We start from the raw sequence: 19,571 nt of genomic DNA, 5'->3' as shown, positions 1-19,571 counted from the left end.
CAAGACAAAACATTGCAATACAAGATTCAGTGGAACAAATATAGTACACATTGAAATAAAATTAAGTAGGATATAAACCATATTTGTTGTTTGTATCAAAATTTGTGTCATGACATCAGAAAAATCACTGTTTTTATTTTGTTTTGCAAATGGAGTGCCACAGGCTGGTGTCTACACACTGTCTCGCAGGCTGTGGCAGGTGGATACATATTGCGCTGCTAAGAAGGCAGTGCGCTCCTCCTCTCCCAGCAGGACGGGGAGTTTGCAGCAATCGGGGATCATGCTGAACTCAGGGATATGCATTTTTAATATTTTAAAGTATGTCTCCCTGATTTTTGTGTATTTAGGGCAGGACAGCAGGAAATGCGCCTGTGTTTCGACCTCCCCTAGGTCACACTGGCTGCACAGCCGCTCTTCTCTGGCAACCCAGAATTTTCTGTAGCGGCCTTTTTCAATGGCGAGGCTGTGGTCACTGAGCCTGTATTTAGTTAGATTTTGTCTCTCTTTTATATTTTGGATTTTTAAGTATTCAGCCAATGTAATGTTTCTATTCAGGGCCCGGTAGCATTCCAATTTGTTTTGTAATTCTAATTCGTGTCTCTAATCTTTTGTGTATTTGCTTTTCAGGTACATGTCAATTTTCCCAATTGTTGTTGTTTTGGTCATTGTGTGTTCGGGCTCTGTGAGCCTCAGAGCCGTGGGGGCGTTTCTGTGTACGTGTAAGATGTTTTTATTAAATTCTAGGTGGAATATTTCCATGGGGCTTTTGTCCCAATTGTTGTTATTGAGGTTCATGAGGGGACCCCACACTTCGCTCCCATATAGCAGGATTGGTTGGATGATGGAGTTTAATATTTTAATCCAAATAGTTATTGGTATTGTTGTTTTCCCAAATTGTGTCTTTATGGCATAAAATGCCCGGCGTGCCTTGTCTTTTAATGCGTTTATAGCCAGGCTGAAGCTCCCTGACGCACTGATGGTCAGGCCAAGGTAGTTGTATCTGGTGCAGTGCTCTAATCCAGTGCTGCCCAGAGTGAAGCGGTACCTGTTTCCCTGAGATGGGGCTTTTTTCTGGAAAACCATAACTCTGGTCTTGTCCAGATTGACTGCCAGGGCCCATTTCTGACAGTACTGCTCTAGCAGCGCCAGGTTCTGCTGAAGCCCCTGCTCTGTGGGCGACAGCAGCACCAGGTCGTCTGCGTAGAGCAGGAACTTGATCTCTGTGTCATGGAGAGTTAGGCTGCGGGCGTCAGACTGCTCCAACACTGTGGCCAACTCGATGATGTAGATGTTGAACAGTGTTGGACTCAGACTGCAGCCCTGTCTCACTCCCCGCCCCTGAGTGAAGAACTCTGTTCTTGAGTTGCCAATTTGAACTCCGCATTTGTTTTCAGAATACATTGATTTAATGATGTCATAAACTTTACCCCCTACACCACTCTGTAGAAGTTTATAAAATAATCCCTTGTGCCAGATTGAGTCAAATGCCTTTCTAAAGTCTACAAAACAGGCAAATATTTTTCCTTTATTGTTTTGGGTATATTTATTTATGAGGGTGTGTAGAGTGTAAATATGATCGGTTGTGCGGTGTTTTGGTAGGAAGCCAATCTGACTCTTATTCAGGACACTGTGCTTGGTAAGGAAGGCCAGTATCTGGGCGTTGATGATACTGCAGAACACCTTCCCCAGGTTACTGCTCACACAGCTGCCCCAGTAGTTATTGGGGTCTAATTTGTCTCCACTTTTAAAAATCGGGGTGATCAATCCTTGATTCCCGACCTCAGGGAAACACCCGGCTCTCAGCACCAGGTTAAAGAGTTTGAGCAGAGCCTCCTGCAGCTGCGGGCTGCTGTGCTTCAGCATCTCAGGGCTGATGCTGTCGGGGCCGCTGGCTTTCCTGGGTTTGAGGATTTTGAGTTGATGTTTTAGTTCCTGTATTGTAAATGGGTTATCTAAGGGATTTTGGTTATTCTTAATGATTTCTTCCAATTTATTTAGGTTTTTTAATATTTTAACCTGTTCTGGCTTTGGATTGTTTTCAACATTTTGGTAAAGTTTTTCAAAGTGTGTTTTCCAGATTTCTCCATTTTGAATTGGTATTTCATTTTTTGTTTTTGGGGTATTTATTCTGCCCATATAGTGGTCTTTTTTCTTACTGAGGAGTTGCTTGTAGTGCCGCAGGGCCTGGCAGTAGCTGAGGCGAGCCTCCTGGTTGTCGGGCTCTCTGTGTTTAGTGTTGGAGAGATGTCTCAGGTGTTTCCTAGAAGTTTCACACTCCTGGTCACACCACTGTTCTTTTTTTCTTTTAGACGATTTCATATTTTGGTTTTTAATTGTTTTAATGTTTGATTTTAAAGCCAGTCTCTCAAATATTTCATTCAGTGTTTTGGTGGCTGAGTTTATTCCGTTTTGGTTTATTTGATAGTGTGAGGATTGATATCTGTCTAACATGTTTTCAATCTCATCACTATTCAGGGCTCTTGTGTAGTTCTCTGTGCTGGGCTCTGACCATCTCTAACTGGGTGGCAGGGAGACCAGTTTTGTGGGAAGTTTGGCTCTGACTTGTGGCTGCGCTGATCTTTTTAGGTAAAGTGTTATTTGGCTGTGGTCTGATAGTGGAGATTGTTGTCTGACTATAAACGCATTGTTGGCTTGTGGGTCCAGGTCAGTTATGGCGTAGTCCACCACACTGCTGCCCAGAGCCGAGCAGTATGTGAATCTCCCCAGAGAGTACCCCCTGGTCCTGCCATTGATGATATATAGACCCAGGCTTTTACATAGGCGCACTACCTGCTTCCTGCTCTTGTTTACCACGCTGTCGTGGCTGTGTCAGTGTGGAGGTGTGTGTGTGGCACAGCGGGGAGTCTCCGAACAGGTGTGTGTTCCCCTCTGTATTGATGTAGTCCATCTCTCTGCCAGTCCTGGCATTGAGATCGCCACACAGCAGTACAGAGCCCAGGGTCTGGAAGTGGCAGATTTCGTTTTGAAGCTCATGAAAGCCTTCCTCATTATAGTAGGGGGAGTCTGCGGGTGGCATATAAATTGCACATAGGTATATATCTGTGTTATTTTGTAGGGTGTCTTTTCTGATTTTCATCCACAGGTGTGTGTCTCCTCTCTGTACTGGGCATAGGGCTGCTCGGAGCTCCTCCCTGTACCACACGATAATCCCCCACGAGGCCCTGCCACACCTGACTTTGGGTTTTTTATAGGAGGGCACAATCAGCTCCCTGTATCCATTGTATCCATCCAGTGTATAGACATATCTGCACAGCACCAAGTCTCTACAAGAATGAAAACATCTGAACTATTTACAGTGTTGATCAGTTCAGGGCCTGTGCTCTTCATTCCAAAAGTTGAGGAGCGTAAACCCTGCATATTCCAACTGCTTATTTTAAAGGACATGTTAATATATTTTATTATACTTGTCTCTTCTACATAAGAAAGTTTAATTTGTGGTCTACAACTGATATTATATTACTATTAATAATTATATATGGATATACATAATAATCACTCAAAGATTTTATCTTTGCATCAAAATATCAGAATAATTAAATCACATTTTTTCTTACTCTCCATCTCCACAACCATATATATGTGTGTTGAGGCTCAGTTAACTCAGCAGTGTGGAACAGATGACACTGAGGAGTTGCCTTATCTGGGCCAGCTGGGCAGCATCGGGCCTCCAGGCTCTGGAAGCCGCTGCTGCGTGGCTGTGTGGCTGTGCTGGTCCCCGGCTGTCCGCTCTGCTGTGCTGGACGGGCCCTCTGGGGATGGGGGGGTGGGGAATGGGGCCGCGGGGTCTCAGGGGCTGGGGCTGGGGTGGAGCCGGTGGCTGGGGATGTGGCCGGGGGCTGGGGGGTTTGCTCCTGGTCTCGAGGTGGGGGTGTGTGGGGTTTCGGCCCAGGGTTGTGTCCTTGAGGACCTTTGAGATGATCCTCACACCCGTCTTGTTGAGGTGGACGTGGTCATACAGGTGATGTGGCTGGATGTCTCAGTGGTGTGCCAGGTGGACGTTGGGGAGGAGGGCACATCTTCGGGACACTTCTGCGTTGATGGCCTGGATGATGTGCAGGGGCACGTCTGTGCGGGGCAGCAGTGTGGAGATGGAAATTTTGGCAGTTGGGAATTCCTCTGTGGCTTTCGTTGCTACCTGTCTCAGGGCTGAGGCCACATCGCCCCTGCGGGCACTCAGGTCGTTAGTGCCGGTGTGGATGAGGATGTGTTTGACTTGGCAAAGCCTCCTCTTGGAGAGCAGCTCCAGGGCTCTCTGTGCTGTGGAGCACCAAAGCTTTTTCACTTTTCGCCCAGGGAAGAGGCGCCTCTCAACCAGGATCTTCCCATTGGATTCGCTCAGAATGACCACCTCTGCGTTGACCTGCCACTCCGGGTTTGCGTCGGGAGTGGTGGGGGCAGCGGGTGTGTTTTGGGGGAGTGGCGTTTCAGGGGGTTGTGTATTAGTGGCAGGTCTGGTGATAGTGGGTGTGTCAGGAGTGGTGGGGAGTGTGGGTGGATCAGTGGGTGCGTCAGGGGTTGGAGGTGTTGTGGGGTCAGTGCAGTGCAGTCTCTGTGCTCCAGTGATGTGTAGCTCCTCTCTTAGCTCCTCCAGCTGGCTCTGCAGGCTCCTCAGCTAGCTGTGCTGGGGTGTCCAGGTCAGCTCCTCCCTCGCTCTGCGCAGCTCCGTCCTCAGGGTTTGGCTCTGCTCCTCCAGGTCTCTCACTGCTGCTCTCAGCTCATGGATCTCAGCCTTGTGCTGCATCTTTAGTCTGTGCATCTCATCCCGGAGCTGATCACACAAGGAGGTCTGGGCCAGGGTGCTCAAGGTCTGCTCCCTGAACTCCGCAAACTCCAGCTCCAGCACTGATAGGCATTCCTTTAGTGTTTTAATGTTGCTGGAGAGTTTTGGGGAGACAGGGGGGCAGTCTGTGGGAGATGGGGCACTGTCTGGCTCCGTGTGGCTGGGGGCAGACTGCAGGGTGGCCGGCTCTGGCTCTTGTTTCTCTACCTCAGTCTGCTGCTTTGAGGTGTGGAAGCCGAGAGCTAATTGGTCCAGGCTGCTCTCGCTGCCCTGCACCATGATGGTCCCGTTGTGGTATACATTAAAAGTGAGCATCACACTGTCTGTGTCTTTCTCTACCAGCACTGAGATCTGCCTGCCTCTGCTAATGCCCCTCTTGTTGTTATTGGGGTATGTCTGGCACAGGGTTTTGTGAAAGGCGGTGTAGAACAGTAGATTGTTCTTGACCCTGTTTTCTCCTTTACCGGTGTAGTCTAGGATGAGGGTCTCAGGAGATGCTCTCATCACAGCTTGTTTGTAGTCCTTCTTAGCCTGTGCAGAGCGAATGTCTTCAGGGTATCGGATTTCAAAAGGCAGCTCTGCAGTCAGACTGCTGTTCGATAGATTTCTATCAGTCTCAGTGGCAGTTGGGCTCTCTCCTACTGTCACTCTATTCAAATCGGAGCTCTGCATTTTCATTGGCTGAGTCAACTACTGAGAATGCTTATTTATTTTATTAATACATATTTTTTTGTTTATTTATTTGTCTCTTACCTCCAATTCTTGTCTTCAGCTTTTCTTTTCTGACTTTTCTTCCTGAACTGTCTCTCTGCTTTCTTCTTTTTGTGTTTCTCTTAAAATTATTATTTTTTGAATACTTTTTCTTCTGAATTTCTATTCCATGTCTTCTGTGTATGTTTATAGTGCTATATATTCATTTGTAAATCACAAATTAAATCCGCTTATGTATAAAAACAAATGTTTTTTAGGAGCTCATATTCCTCTCTCTCTCTCTCTCTCTCTCTCTCTCTCTCTCAATTCATTTCATTTGTATTGTCAAAGCAATTGGACATACATACACATACATACATATACACTCACCTAAAGGATTATTAGGAACACCTGTTCAATTTCTCATTAATGCAATTATCTAATCAACCAATCACATGGCAGTTGCTTCAATGCATTTAGGGGTGTGGTCCTGGTCAAGACAATCTCCTGAACTCCAAACTGAATGTCTGAATGGGAATGAAAGGTGATTTAAGCAATTTTGAGCGTGGCATGGTTGTTGGTGCCAGACGGGCCGGTCTGAGTATTTCACAATCTGCTCAGTTACTGGGATTTTCACGCACAACCATTTCTAGGGTTTACAAAGAATGGTGTGAAAAGGGAAAAACATCCAGTATGCGGCAGTCCTGTGGGCGAAAATGCCTTGTTGATGCTAGAGGTCAGAGGAGAATGGGCCGACTGATTCAAGCTGATAGAAGAGCAACTTTGACTGAAATAACCACTCGTTACAAACGAGGTATGCAGCAAAGCATTTGTGAAGCCACAACACGTACAACCTTGAGGCGGATGGGCTACAACAGCAGAAGACCCCACCGGGTACCACTCATCTCCACTACAAATAGGAAAAAGAGGTGAGACATTCAGATGGTAGAGTCAGAATTTGGCGTAAACAGAATGAGAACATGGATCCATCATGTCTTGTTACCACTGTGCAGGCTGGTGGTGGTGGTGTAATGGTGTGGGGGATGTCTTCTTGGCACACTTTAGGCCCCTTAGTACCAATTGGGCATCGTTTAAATGCTACGGCCTACCTGAGCATTGTTTCTGACCATGTCCATCCCTTTTTGACCACCATGTACCCATCCTCTGATGGCTACTTCCAGCAGGATAATGCACCATGTCACAAAGGTCGAATCATTTCAAATTGGTTTCATGAACATGACAATGAGTTCACTGTACTAAACTGGCCCCCACAGTCACCAGATCTCAACCTAATAGAGCATCTTTGGGATGTGGTGGAACGGGAGCTTCGTGCCCTGGATGTGCATCCCTCAAATCTCCATCAACTGCAAGATGCTATCCTATCAATATGGGCCAACATTTCTAAAGAATGCTTTCAGCACCTTGTTGAAGCAATGCCACGTAGAATTAAAGCAGTTCTGAAGGCAAAAGGGGGTCAAACACAGTATTAGTATGGTGTTCCTAATAATCCTTTAGGTGAGTTCATCGTAGCTCTTAATACTCTCTTTCTGTCTGGAGGAGATATAATTGAAGTATTGTACACGTACCCGGCTACTTTCAACACCCATTGCTGCACTGATATTTTTCCCTCCATTTTTCTTTATCCATTTTTTTTTTGCTGGAAGTTCCGTCAATACCCGTCAGCCTTTAAGAGACATCATGCAGCCAGGCCTCTTGGCTTGCGGCCACACCGTCCTGAACGCGCCCAATCTCATCAGATCTCGGAAGCTAAACGGGGCAAGGGCTCGTCAGTACTTGGATGGGTGACCTCCTGGAGATATCAGGTGCTGCAAGTTATTTCGTCTCCTGGGTAACTTTATCGTAGCTCTAAATACTCTCTTTCAGTCTGGAGGAGATATTATTGAAGAATTCTCACGTACCCGGCTACTTTCAACACCCTTTGCTGCACTGATATTTTTCCCTCCATTTTTCTTTTTTCTTTTTTATTTTGCTGGAAGTTCCGTCAATACCCTCCAGCCTTTAAGAGACATCATGCAGCCAGGCCTCTTGGCTTGAGGCCACACCGTCCTGAACGCGCCCGATCTCGTCAGATCTCGGAAGCAAAACGGGGCAGGGCCTGGTCAGTACTTGGATGGGAGACCTCCGAGAAATACCAGGTGCTGCAAGCTTTTTACGTCTCCTGGGTAACTTCATCGTAGCTCTTAATACTCTCTTTATGTCTCCAGGAGATATAATTGAAGAATTGTACACGTACCCGGCTACCTTCAACACGCTTTGCTGCACTGATATTTTTCCCTCCATTTTTCTTTTTTCTTTTGTTTCTTGCTGGAAGTTCCATCAATACCCTCCAGCCTTTAAGAGACATCATGCAGCCAGGCCTCTTGGCTTGAGGCCACACCGTCCTGAAGACGCCCGATCTCGTCAGATCTCGGAAGCTAAACGGGGCAGGGCCTCGTCAGTACTTGGATGGGAGACCTCCTGGAAATACCTGGTGCTGCAAGCTTTTTACGTCTCCTGGGAAACTTCATCGTAGCTCTTAATACTCTCTATCTGTCTGGAGGAGATATAATTGAAGTATTGTACACGTACCCGGCTACTTTCAACAGCCTTTGCTGCACTGATATTTTTCCCTCCATTTTCCATTTTTTTTTTTTTTTTTTTTGCTGGAAGTTCCGTCAATACCCGCCAGCCTTTAAGAGACATCATGCAGCCAGGCCTCTTGGCTTGCGGCCTCACCGTCCTGAACGCGCCCTATCTCATCAGATTTCGGAAGCTAACGGGGCAGGGCCTGGTCAGTACTTGGATGGGTGACCTCCTGGAAATACCAGGTGCTGCAAGCTTTTTACGTCTCCTGGGTAACTTCATCGTAGCTCTTAATACTCTCTTTCTGTCTGTAGGAGATATTATTGAAGAATTGTACACGTACCCGGCTACTTTCAAAACCCTTTGCTGCACTGATATTTTTCCCTCCATTTTTCTTTTTTTTTTTTTTTTTTGCTGGAAGTTCCGTCAATACCCGCCAACCTTTAAGAGACATCATGCAGCAAGGCCTTTCGGCTTGTGGCCACACCGTCCTGAATGCGCCCGATCTCGTCAGATCTCGGAAGCTAAACGGGGCAGGGCCTGGTCAGTACTTGGATGGGAGACCTCCTAGAAATACCAGGTGCTGCAAACTTTTTACGTCTCCTGGGTAACTTCATCGTAGCTCTTAATACCCTCTTTCTGTCTCCAGGAGATATAATTGAAGAATTGTACACGTACTAGGCTACTTTCAACACCCTTTGCTGCACTGGTATATTTCCCTCTATTTTTCTTTTTTTTTTTTGCTGGCAGTTCCGTCAATACCCGCCAGCCTTTAAGAGACATCATGCAGCCAGGCGTCTCGGCTTGCGGCCACACCATCCTGAACGCGCCCGATCTCGTCAGATCTCGGAAGCTAAACGGGGCAGGACCTGGTCAGTACATGAATGTGAGACCTCCTGGAAATACCTGGTGCTGCAAGCTTTTACGTCTCCTGGGTAACTTTATCGTAGCTCTTAATACTCTCTATCTGTCTGGAGGAGATATAATTGAAGTATTGTACACGTACCCAGCTACTGTCAACATCCTTTGCTGCACTGATATTTTTCCATCCATTTTTCTTTTTTTTTTTTTGCTGGAAGTTCCGTCAAAACCCGCCAGCCTTTAAGAGACATCATGCAACCAGGCCTCTCAGTTTGCGGACACACAGTCCTGAACGCGCCCGATCTCGGAAGATCTCGGAAACTAAATGGGGCAGGACCTGGTCAGTACTTGGATGGGAGATCTTCTGGAAATACCAGGTGCTGCCAGCTTTTTACGTCTCCTGGGGAACTTCATCGTAGCTCTTAATACTCTCTTTCTGTCTGGAGAATATATAATTGAAGAATTGTACACGTACCCGGCTACTTTCAACACCCTTTGCTGCACTGATATTTTTCCCTCCATTTTTCTTTTTTTTTTTTTTTTTTGCTGGAAATTCCGTCAATACTTGCCAGCCTTTAAGAGACGTCATGCAGCCAGGTCTCTTGGCTTGCGGCCACACCGTCCTGAACGCGCCTGATCTCATCATATCTCGGAAGCTAAACGGGGCAGGGTCTGGTCAGTACTTCGTTGGGTGACCTCCTGGAAATACCAGGTGCTGCAAGCTTTTTACGTCTCCTGGGTAACTTCATCGTAGCTCTTAATACTCTCTTTCAGTCTGGAGGAGATATTATTGAAGAATTGTACACGTACCCGGCTACTTTCAACAGCCTTTGCTGCACTGATATTTTTCCCTCCATTTTTCTTTTTTTTTTTTTTTTTTTTTTTGCTGGAAGTTCCGTCAATACCCGCCAACCTTTAAGACACATTATGCAGCCAGGCCTCTCGGCTTGTGGCCACACCGTCCTGAATGCGCCCGATCTCGTAAGATCTCGGAAGCTAAACGGGGCAGGGCCTGGTCAGTACTTGGATGGGAGACCTCCTAGAAATATCAGGTGCTGCAAGCTTTTTACGTCTCCTGGGTAACTTCATCGTAGCTCTTAATACTCTCTTTCTGTCTGCAAGAGATATAATTGAAGAATTGTACACGTACCTGGCTACTTTCAACACCCTTTGCTGCACTGGTATTTCTCCCTCCATTTCTCTTTTTTTTTTTGCTGGATGTTCCGTCAAAACCCGCCAACCATTAAGAGACATCATGCAGCCAGGCCTCTCGGCTTCCGGCCACACCGTCCTGAACGCGCCCGATCTCGTCAGATCTCGGAAGCCAAACGGGGCAGGGCCTGGTCAGTACTTGGATGGGTTTCCTCCTGGAAATACCTGGTGCTGCAAGCTTTTCACGTCTCCTGGGTAACTTCATCGTAGCTCTTAATACTCTCTTTCTGTCTCCAGGAGATATAATTGAAGAATTGTACACGTACCCGGCTACTTTCAACACCCTGTGCTGCACTGGTATATTTCCCTCCATTTTTCTATTTTTTTTTTTTGCTGGAAATTCCGTCAATACCCGCCAGCCTTTAAGAGACATCATGCAGCCAGGCCTCTTGGCTTGCGGCCACACCGTCCTGAACGCGCCCGATCTCGTCAGATCTCGGAAGGTAAAAAGGGGCAGGGCCTGGTCAGTACTTGGATGGGTGACCTCCTAGAAATATCAGGTGCTGCAAGCTTTTTACGTCTCCTGGGTAACTTCATCGTAGCTCTTAATACTCTCTTTCTGTCTGCAGGAGATATAATTGAAGAATTGTACACGTACCTGGCTACTTTCAACACCCTTTGCTGCACTGGTATTTCTCCCTCCATTTCTCTTTTTTTTTTTGCTGGATGTTCCGTCAAAACCCGCCAACCATTAAGAGACATCATGCAGCCCGGCCTCTTGGCTTGCAGCCACACCGTCCTGAACGCCCCCGATCTCATCAGATCTTGGAATTTAAACGGGGCAGGGCCTGGTCAGTACTTGGATGGGTGACCTCCTGGAAATGCCAGGTGCTGCAAGCTTTTTACGTCTCCTGGGTAACTTCATCGTAGCTCATAGTACTCTCTATCTGTCTGGAGGAGATATAATTGAAGAATTGTACACGTACCCGGCTACTGTCAACACCCTTTGCTGCACTGATATTTTTCCATCCATTTTTCTTTTTTTTTTTTTTTGCTGGAAGTTCCGTCAATACCCGCCAACCTTTAAGAGACATCATGCAGCCAGGCCTCTCGGCTTGTGGCCACACCGTCCTGAATGCGCCCGATCTCGTCAGATCTCGGAAGCTAAACGGGGCAGGGCCTGGTCAGTACTTGGATGGGAGACCTCCTAGAAATACCAGGTGCTGCAAGCTTTTTACGTCTGCTGGGTAAGTTTATCGTAGCTCTTAATACTCTCTTTCTGTCTGGAGGAGATATAATTGAAGTATTGTACACGTACCCGGCTACTTTCAACACCCATTGCTGCACTGATATTTTTCCCTCCATTTTTCTTTTTCTTTATTAATTTTTCTGGAAGTTCCGTCAATATCCGCCAGCCTTTAAGAGACATCATGCAGCAAGGCCTCTTGGCTTGCGGCCACACCGTCCTGAACGCGCCCGATCTCGTCAGATCTCGGAATTTAAACGGGGCAGGGCCTGGTCAGTACTTTTATGGGTGACCTTCTGGAAATACGAGGTGCTGCAAACTTTTAACGTCTCCTGGGTATCTTCATCGTAGCTCTTAATTCTCTCTTTCTGTCTGGAGGAGATATAATTGAAGAATTGTACACGTACCCGGCTACTTTCAACAGCCTTTGCTGCACTGATATTTTTCCCTCCATTTTTCTTTTTTTTTTTTTTTTTTTTGATGGAAGTTCCATCAATACCCGCCAGCCTTTAAGAGACATCATGCAGCCAGGCCTCTTGGCTTGCGGCCACACAATCCTGAACGCGCCCGATCTCGTCAGATCTCGGAAGCTAAACGGGGCAGGACCTGGTCAGTACTTGACTGTGAGACCTCCTGGAAATACCTGGTGCTGCAAGCTTTTACGTCTCCTGGGTAACTTTATCGTAGCTCTTAATACTCTCTTTCTGTCTGGAGGAGATATAATTGAAGTATTGTACACGTACCCGGCTACTTTCAACACCCTTTGCTGCACTGGTATTTCTCCCTCCATTTCTCTTTTTTTTTTTTGCTGGCAGTTCCGTCAATACCCGCCAGCCTTTAAGAGACATCATGCAGCCAGGATCTCGGCTTGCGGCCACACCATCCTGAACGCGCCCGATCTCGTCAGATCTCGGAAACTGAATGGGGCAGGGCCTGGTCAGTACTTGCATGGGAGACCTCCTGGAAATACCAGGTGCTGCAAGCTTTTTACGTCTGCTGGGTAAGTTTATCGTAGCTCTTAATACTCTCTTTCTGTCTGGAGGAGATGTAATTGAAGTATTGTACACATACCCGGTTACTTTCAACACCCATTGCTGCACTGATATTTTTCCCTCCATTTTTCTTTTTCTTTATTATTATTTCTGGAAGTTCCGTCAATATCCGCCAGCCTTTAAGAGACATCATGCAACCAGGCCTCTCGGCTTGCGGACACACAGTCCTGAACGCGCCCGATCTCGGAAGATCTCGGAAACTAAACGGGACAGGACCTGGTCAGTACTTGGATGGGAGATCGTCTGGAAATACCAGGTGCTGCCAGCTTTTTACGTGTCCTGGGGAACTTCATCGTAGCTCTTAATACTCTCTTTCTGTCTCCAGGAGATATAATTGAAGAATTGTACACGTACCCGGCTACTTACAACACCCTTTGCTGCACTGGTATTTTTCCCTTTATTTTTCTTTTTTTTTTTTGCTGGCAGTTCCGTCAATACCCGCCAGCCTTTAAGAGACATCATGCAGCCAGGCATCTCGGCTTGCGGCCACACCATCCTGAACGCGCCCGATCTCGTCAGATCTCGGAAGCTAAACGGGGCAGGACCTGGTCAGTACTTGATTGCGAGACCTCCTGGAAATACCTAGTGCTGCAAGCATTTACGTCTCCTGGGTAACTTTATCGTTGCTCTTTATACTCTCTATCTGTCTGGAGGAGATATAATTGAAGTATTGTACACGTACCCGTCTACTTTCAACACCCTTTGCTGCACTGATATTTTTCCCTCCATTTTTCTTTTTCATTTTATTTTTTTATTTTTTTTTGCTGGAAGTTCCGTCAATACCCGCCAGCCATTAAGAGACATCATGCAGCCAGGCCTCTTGGCTTGCGAGCACACAGTCCTGAACGCGCCCGATCTCGGAAGATCTCAGAAACTAAACGGGGCAGGACCTGGTCAGTACTTGGATGGGAGATCTTCTGGAAATACCAGGTGCTGCCAGCTTTTTACGTCTCCTGGGGAACTTCATCGTAGCTCTTAATACTCTCTTTCTGTCTGGAGAATATATAATTGAAGAATTGTACACGTACCCAGCTACTTTCTACACCCTTTGCTGCACTGGTATTTTTCCCTCTATTTTTCTTTTTTTTTTTTGCTGGCAGTTCCGTCGATACCCGCCAGCCTTTAAGAGACATCATGCAGCCAGGCATCTCGGCATGCGGCCACACCATCCTGAACGCGCCCGATCTCGTCAGATCTCGGAAACTGAATGGGGCAGGGCCTGGTCAGTACTTGGATGGGAGACCTCCTGGAAATACCAGGTGCTGCAAGCTTTTTACGTCTGCTGGGTAAGTTTATCGTAGCTCTTAATACTCTCTTTCTGTCTGGAGGAGATATAATTGAAGTATTGTACACGTACCCGGCTACTTTCAACACCCATTGCTGCACTGATATTTTTCCCTCCATTTTTCTTTTTCTTTATAAATTTTTCTGGAAGTTCCGTCAATATCCGCCAGCCTTTAAGAGACATCATGCAGCAAGGCCTCTTGGCTTGCGGCCACACCGTCCTGAACGCGCCCGATCTCGTCAGATCTCGGAATTTAAACGGGGCAGGGCCTGGTCAGTACTTTTATGGGTGACCTTCTGGAAATACGAGGTGCTGCAAACTTTTAACGTCTCCTGGGTATCTTCATCGTAGCTCTTAATTCTCTCTTTCTGTCTGGAGGAGATATAATTGAAGAATTGTACACGTACCCGGCTACTTTCAACAGCCTTTGCTGCACTGATATTTTTCCCTCCATTTTTCTTTTTTTTTTTTTTTTTTTTTGATGGAAGTTCCATCAATACCCGCCAGCCTTTAAGAGACATCATGCAGCCAGGCCTCTTGGCTTGCGGCCACATTGTCCTGAACGCGCCTGATCTCGTCAGATCTCGGAAGCTAAACGGGGCAGGGCCTGATCAGTACTTGGATGGGAGACCTCCAGGAAATACCTGGTGCTGCAAGCTTTTTACGTCTCCTGGGTAACTTCATCGTAGCTCTTAATACTCTCTATCTGTCTGGAGGTGTTATAATTGAGGAATTGTACACGTACCCGGCTACATTCAACAGCCTTTGCTGCACTGGTATTTTTCCCTCTATTTTTCTTTTATTTATTTGCTGGCAGTTCCGTCAATACCCGCCAGCCTTTAAGAGACATCATGCAGCCAGGCGTCTTGGCTTGCGGCCACACCATCCTGAACGCGCCCGATCTCGTCAGATCTCGGAAGCTAAACGGGGCAGGACCTGGTCAGTACTTGAATGTGAGACCTCCTGGAAATACCTGGTGCTGCAAGCTTTTACGTCTCCTGGGTAACTTTATAGTAGCTCTTAATACTCTCTTTCTGTCTGGAGGAGATATAATTGAAGTATTGTACACGTACCCGGCTACTTTCAACACCCTTTGCTGCACTGGTATTTCTCCCTCCATTTCTCTTTTTTTTTTTTGCTGGCAGTTCCGTCAATACCCGACAGCCTTTAAGAGACATCATGCAGCCAGGATCTCGGCTTGCGGCCACACCATCCTGAACGCGCCCGATCTCGTCAGATCTCGGAAACTGAATGGGGCAGGGCCTGGTCAGTACTTGGATGGAAGACCTCCTGGAAATACCAGGTGCTGCAAGCTTTTTACGTCTGCTGGGTAAGTTTATCGTAGCTCTTAATACTCTCTCTCTGTCTGGAGGAGATATAATTGAAGAATTGTACATGTACCCGGCTACTTTCAACACCCTTTGCTGCACTGATATTTTTCCCTCCCTTTTTCTATTTTTTTTTTTTTTTTTTTTGCTGGAAGTTCCGTCAATACTTGCCAGCCTTTAAGAGACATCATGCAGCCAGGTCTCTTGGCTTGCGGCCACACCGTCCTGAACGCGCCTGATCTCATCATATCTCGGAAGCAAAACGGGGCAGGGCCTGGTCAGTACTTGGTTGGGTGACCTCCTGGAAATGCCAGGTGCTGCAAGCTTTTTACGTCTCCTGGGTAACTTCATCGTAGCTCTTAATACTCTCTTTCTGTCTGGAGGAGATATAATTGAAGAATTGTACACGTATCCGGCTACTTTCAAAACCCATTACTGCACTGATATTTTTCCCTCCATTTTTCTTTTTCTTTTTTTTTTTTTTTTTTTTGCTGGAAGTTCCGTCAATACCCGCCAGCCATTAAGAGACATCATGCAGCCAGGCCTCTCGGCTTGCGGCCACACCATCCTGAACGCGCCCGATCTCGTCAGATCTCGGAATTTAAACGGGGCAGGGCCTGGTCAGTACTTTTATGGGTGACCTTCTGGAAATACGAGGTGCTGCAAACTTTTTACGTCTCCTGGGTAACTTCATCGTAGCTCTTAATACTCGCTTTCTGTCTGGAGGAGATATAATTGAAGTATTGTACACGTACCCGGCTACATTCAACACCCTTTCCTGCACTGATATTTTTCCCTCCATTTTTCTATTTTTTTTTTTTTTTTTTGCTGGAAGTTCCGTCAATACCCTCCAGCCTTTTAGAGACATTATGCAGCCAGGCCTCTTGGCTTGCGGCCACACCGTCCTGAACGCGCCCGATCTCGTCAGACCTTGGAAACTAAACGAGCCAGGGCCTGGTTGGTACTTGGATGGGTGACCTCCTGGAAATACCATGTAATGCAAGCTTTTTACGTATCCTGTGTAACTTCATCGTAGCTCTTAATACTCTCTTTCAGTCTGGAGGAGATATAATTGAAGAATTGTACACGTACCCGGCTACTTTCAACACCCTTTGCTGCACTGATATTTTTCCCTCCATTTTTCTTTTTTCTATTGATTTTTGCAGGAAGTTCCATCAATACCCTCCAGCCTTTAAGAGACATCATGCAGCCAGGCATCTTGGCTTGCGGCCACACCGTCCTGAACGCGCCCGATCTCGTCAGACCTTGGAAACTAAACGAGCCAGGGCCTGGTTGGTACTTGGATGGGTGACCTCCTGGAAATACCATGTAATGCAAGCTTTTTACGTATCCTGTGTAACTTCATCGTAGCTCTTAATACTCTCTTTCAGTCTGGAGGAGATATAATTGAAGAATTGTACACGTACCCGGCTACTTTCAACACCCTTTGCTGCACTGATATTTTTCCCTCCATTTTTCTTTTTTCTATTGATTTTTGCAGGAAGTTCCATCAATACCCTCCAGCCTTTAAGAGACATCATGCAGCCAGGCCTCTTGGCTTGCGGCCACACCGTCCTGAACGCACCTGATCTCGTCAGATCTTGGAAGCTAAATGGGGCAGGGCCTGGTCAGTACTTGGATGGGAGACCTCCTGGAAATACCAGGTGCTGCAAGCTTTTTTCGTCTGCTGGGTAACTTTATCTTAGCTCTTAATACACTCTTTCTGTCTGGAGGAGATATAATTGAAATATTGTCCACGTACCCGGCTACTTTTAACACCCTTTGCTGCACTGATATTTTTCCCTCCATTTTTCTTTTTCTTTTTTCTTTTTTCTGGAAGTTCCGTCAATATCCGCCAGCCTTTAAGAGACATCATGCAGCAGGGCCTCTTGGCTTGCGGCCACACCGTCCTGAACGCGCCCCATCTCGTCAGCTCTCGGAAGCTAAACTGGGCAGGGCCTGGTCATTACTTGAATGTGAGACCTTCTGGAAATTCCAGGCGCTGCAAGCTTTTTTCGTCACCTGGGGAACTTCGTCGTAGCTTTTAATACTCTCTTTCTGTCTGGAGGAGATTTAATTGAAGAATTGTACACGTACCTGGCTACTTTCAACACCCTTTGCGGCAGTGATATTTTTCCCTCCATTTTTCTATTTTTTTTTTTTTTTTTTGCTGGAAGTTCCGTCAATACCCGCCAGCCTTTAAGAGACATCATGCAGCCAGGCATCTCGGCTTGCGGCCACACCATCCTGAACGCGCCCGATCTCGTCAGATCTCGGAAACTGAATGGGGCAGGGCCTGGTCAGTACTTGGATGGGAGACCTCCTGGAAATACCAGGTGCTGCAAGCTTTTTACGTCTGCTGGGTAAGTTTATCGTAGCTCTTAATACTCTCTTTCTGTCTGGAGGAGATATAATTGAAGTATTGTACACGTACCCGGCTACTTTCAACACCCATTGCTGCACTGATATTTTTCCCTCCATTTTTCTTTTTCTTTATAAATTTTTCTGGAAGTTCCGTCAATATCCGCCAGCCTTTAAGAGACATCATGCAGCAAGGCCTCTTGGCTTGCGGCCACACCGTCCTGAACGCGCCCGATCTCGTCAGATCTCGGAATTTAAACGGGGCAGGGCCTGGTCAGTACTTTTATGGGTGACCTTCTGGAAATACGAGGTGCTGCAAACTTTTAACGTCTCCTGGGTATCTTCATCGTAGCTCTTAATTCTCTCTTTCTGTCTGGAGGAGATATAATTGAAGAATTGTACACGTACCCGGCTACTTTCAACAGCCTTTGCTGCACTGATATTTTTCCCTCCATTTTTCTTTTTTTTTTTTTTTTTTTTTGATGGAAGTTCCATCAATACCCGCCAGCCTTTAAGAGACATCATGCAGCCAGGCCTCTTGGCTTGCGGCCACATTGTCCTGAACGCGCCTGATCTCGTCAGATCTCGGAAGCTAAACGGGGCAGGGCCTGATCAGTACTTGGATGGGAGACCTCCAGGAAATACCTGGTGCTGCAAGCTTTTTACGTCTCCTGGGTAACTTCATCGTAGCTCTTAATACTCTCTATCTGTCTGGAGGTGTTATAATTGAGGAATTGTACACGTACCCGGCTACATTCAACAGCCTTTGCTGCACTGGTATTTTTCCCTCTATTTTTCTTTTATTTATTTGCTGGCAGTTCCGTCAATACCCGCCAGCCTTTAAGAGACATCATGCAGCCAGGCGTCTTGGCTTGCGGCCACACCATCCTGAACGCGCCCGATCTCGTCAGATCTCGGAAGCTAAACGGGGCAGGACCTGGTCAGTACTTGAATGTGAGACCTCCTGGAAATACCTGGTGCTGCAAGCTTTTACGTCTCCTGGGTAACTTTATAGTAGCTCTTAATACTCTCTTTCTGTCTGGAGGAGATATAATTGAAGTATTGTACACGTACCCGGCTACTTTCAACACCCTTTGCTGCACTGGTATTTCTCCCTCCATTTCTCTTTTTTTTTTTTGCTGGCAGTTCCGTCAATACCCGACAGCCTTTAAGAGACATCATGCAGCCAGGATCTCGGCTTGCGGCCACACCATCCTGAACGCGCCCGATCTCGTCAGATCTCGGAAACTGAATGGGGCAGGGCCTGGTCAGTACTTGGATGGAAGACCTCCTGGAAATACCAGGTGCTGCAAGCTTTTTACGTCTGCTGGGTAAGTTTATCGTAGCTCTTAATACTCTCTCTCTGTCTGGAGGAGATATAATTGAAGAATTGTACATGTACCCGGCTACTTTCAACACCCTTTGCTGCACTGATATTTTTCCCTCCCTTTTTCTATTTTTTTTTTTTTTTTTTTTGCTGGAAGTTCCGTCAATACTTGCCAGCCTTTAAGAGACATCATGCAGCCAGGTCTCTTGGCTTGCGGCCACACCGTCCTGAACGCGCCTGATTTCATCATATCTCGGAAGCAAAACGGGGCAGGGCCTGGTCAGTACTTGGTTGGGTGACCTCCTGGAAATGCCAGGTGCTGCAAGCTTTTTACGTCTCCTGGGTAACTTCATCGTAGCTCTTAATACTCTCTTTCTGTCTGGAGGAGATATAATTGAAGAATTGTACACGTATCCGGCTACTTTCAAAACCCATTACTGCACTGATATTTTTCCCTCCATTTTTCTTTTTCTTTTTTTTTTTTTTTTTTTTGCTGGAAGTTCCGTCAATACCCGCCAGCCATTAAGAGACATCATGCAGCCAGGCCTCTCGGCTTGCGGCCACACCATCCTGAACGCGCCCGATCTCGTCAGATCTCGGAATTTAAACGGGGCAGGGCCTGGTCAGTACTTTTATGGGTGACCTTCTGGAAATACGAGGTGCTGCAAACTTTTTACGTCTCCTGGGTAACTTCATCGTAGCTCTTAATACTCGCTTTCTGTCTGGAGGAGATATAATTGAAGTATTGTACACGTACCCGGCTACATTCAACACCCTTTCCTGCACTGATATTTTTCCCTCCATTTTTCTATTTTTTTTTTTTTTTTTTGCTGGAAGTTCCGTCAATACCCTCCAGCCTTTTAGAGACATTATGCAGCCAGGCCT

At 46.6% G+C, this 19,571-nt stretch overlaps 4 non-coding genes and 31 pseudogenes across 4 annotated transcripts; all 35 read left to right on the top strand.

The window, feature by feature from the left end:
* Positions 1-7,207: 7,207 nt before the first annotated feature.
* Positions 7,208-7,326, top strand: LOC136738529 (uncharacterized; annotated as a pseudogene).
* A 214-nt stretch (positions 7,327-7,540) lies between these two features.
* Positions 7,541-7,659, top strand: LOC136738389 (uncharacterized; annotated as a pseudogene).
* A 216-nt stretch (positions 7,660-7,875) lies between these two features.
* LOC136738407 (uncharacterized) lies at positions 7,876-7,994 on the top strand (annotated as a pseudogene).
* Positions 7,995-8,213: 219 nt separating this feature from the next.
* On the top strand, positions 8,214-8,331 carry LOC136738461 (uncharacterized; annotated as a pseudogene).
* A 216-nt stretch (positions 8,332-8,547) lies between these two features.
* On the top strand, positions 8,548-8,666 carry LOC136738301 (5S ribosomal RNA). The gene has a single exon (XR_010812603.1). It is a non-coding gene; the product is annotated as a 5S ribosomal RNA (ribosomal RNA).
* A 210-nt stretch (positions 8,667-8,876) lies between these two features.
* On the top strand, positions 8,877-8,995 carry LOC136738400 (uncharacterized; annotated as a pseudogene).
* A 545-nt stretch (positions 8,996-9,540) lies between these two features.
* LOC136738402 (uncharacterized) lies at positions 9,541-9,659 on the top strand (annotated as a pseudogene).
* Positions 9,660-9,880: 221 nt separating this feature from the next.
* LOC136738312 (5S ribosomal RNA) lies at positions 9,881-9,999 on the top strand. Its single transcript, XR_010812614.1, has one exon. It is a non-coding gene; the product is annotated as a 5S ribosomal RNA (ribosomal RNA).
* Positions 10,000-10,208: 209 nt separating this feature from the next.
* Positions 10,209-10,327, top strand: LOC136738359 (uncharacterized; annotated as a pseudogene).
* A 212-nt stretch (positions 10,328-10,539) lies between these two features.
* LOC136738411 (uncharacterized) lies at positions 10,540-10,659 on the top strand (annotated as a pseudogene).
* Positions 10,660-10,868: 209 nt separating this feature from the next.
* On the top strand, positions 10,869-10,987 carry LOC136738325 (uncharacterized; annotated as a pseudogene).
* A 213-nt stretch (positions 10,988-11,200) lies between these two features.
* On the top strand, positions 11,201-11,319 carry LOC136738519 (5S ribosomal RNA). Its single transcript, XR_010812641.1, has one exon. It is a non-coding gene; the product is annotated as a 5S ribosomal RNA (ribosomal RNA).
* A 216-nt stretch (positions 11,320-11,535) lies between these two features.
* LOC136738447 (uncharacterized) lies at positions 11,536-11,654 on the top strand (annotated as a pseudogene).
* Positions 11,655-11,872: 218 nt separating this feature from the next.
* LOC136738458 (uncharacterized) lies at positions 11,873-11,991 on the top strand (annotated as a pseudogene).
* A 208-nt stretch (positions 11,992-12,199) lies between these two features.
* On the top strand, positions 12,200-12,318 carry LOC136738413 (uncharacterized; annotated as a pseudogene).
* Positions 12,319-12,534: 216 nt separating this feature from the next.
* Positions 12,535-12,653, top strand: LOC136738561 (uncharacterized; annotated as a pseudogene).
* A 210-nt stretch (positions 12,654-12,863) lies between these two features.
* LOC136738456 (uncharacterized) lies at positions 12,864-12,982 on the top strand (annotated as a pseudogene).
* A 555-nt stretch (positions 12,983-13,537) lies between these two features.
* Positions 13,538-13,656, top strand: LOC136738419 (uncharacterized; annotated as a pseudogene).
* A 216-nt stretch (positions 13,657-13,872) lies between these two features.
* Positions 13,873-13,991, top strand: LOC136738446 (uncharacterized; annotated as a pseudogene).
* A 219-nt stretch (positions 13,992-14,210) lies between these two features.
* On the top strand, positions 14,211-14,329 carry LOC136738353 (uncharacterized; annotated as a pseudogene).
* A 210-nt stretch (positions 14,330-14,539) lies between these two features.
* On the top strand, positions 14,540-14,658 carry LOC136738336 (uncharacterized; annotated as a pseudogene).
* Positions 14,659-14,866: 208 nt separating this feature from the next.
* LOC136738418 (uncharacterized) lies at positions 14,867-14,985 on the top strand (annotated as a pseudogene).
* Positions 14,986-15,205: 220 nt separating this feature from the next.
* Positions 15,206-15,324, top strand: LOC136738391 (uncharacterized; annotated as a pseudogene).
* Positions 15,325-15,548: 224 nt separating this feature from the next.
* On the top strand, positions 15,549-15,667 carry LOC136738441 (uncharacterized; annotated as a pseudogene).
* A 218-nt stretch (positions 15,668-15,885) lies between these two features.
* LOC136738543 (uncharacterized) lies at positions 15,886-16,004 on the top strand (annotated as a pseudogene).
* A 216-nt stretch (positions 16,005-16,220) lies between these two features.
* On the top strand, positions 16,221-16,339 carry LOC136738541 (uncharacterized; annotated as a pseudogene).
* A 216-nt stretch (positions 16,340-16,555) lies between these two features.
* Positions 16,556-16,674, top strand: LOC136738303 (5S ribosomal RNA). Its single transcript, XR_010812605.1, has one exon. It is a non-coding gene; the product is annotated as a 5S ribosomal RNA (ribosomal RNA).
* A 216-nt stretch (positions 16,675-16,890) lies between these two features.
* LOC136738552 (uncharacterized) lies at positions 16,891-17,009 on the top strand (annotated as a pseudogene).
* A 218-nt stretch (positions 17,010-17,227) lies between these two features.
* LOC136738363 (uncharacterized) lies at positions 17,228-17,346 on the top strand (annotated as a pseudogene).
* A 216-nt stretch (positions 17,347-17,562) lies between these two features.
* On the top strand, positions 17,563-17,681 carry LOC136738444 (uncharacterized; annotated as a pseudogene).
* Positions 17,682-17,900: 219 nt separating this feature from the next.
* On the top strand, positions 17,901-18,019 carry LOC136738352 (uncharacterized; annotated as a pseudogene).
* A 210-nt stretch (positions 18,020-18,229) lies between these two features.
* On the top strand, positions 18,230-18,348 carry LOC136738334 (uncharacterized; annotated as a pseudogene).
* A 208-nt stretch (positions 18,349-18,556) lies between these two features.
* On the top strand, positions 18,557-18,675 carry LOC136738417 (uncharacterized; annotated as a pseudogene).
* A 220-nt stretch (positions 18,676-18,895) lies between these two features.
* Positions 18,896-19,014, top strand: LOC136738386 (uncharacterized; annotated as a pseudogene).
* Positions 19,015-19,238: 224 nt separating this feature from the next.
* On the top strand, positions 19,239-19,357 carry LOC136738440 (uncharacterized; annotated as a pseudogene).
* The last annotated feature ends 214 nt before the right edge of the window (positions 19,358-19,571 follow it).

Source organism: Amia ocellicauda, unplaced genomic scaffold (assembly GCF_036373705.1).
Source record: "Amia ocellicauda isolate fAmiCal2 unplaced genomic scaffold, fAmiCal2.hap1 HAP1_SCAFFOLD_56, whole genome shotgun sequence".
Lineage (NCBI taxonomy): Eukaryota > Metazoa > Chordata > Actinopteri > Amiiformes > Amiidae > Amia > Amia ocellicauda.
The sequence above is the reverse complement of the archived record's forward strand: the minus strand, read 5'-3'. Positions and strand labels throughout refer to the sequence as shown.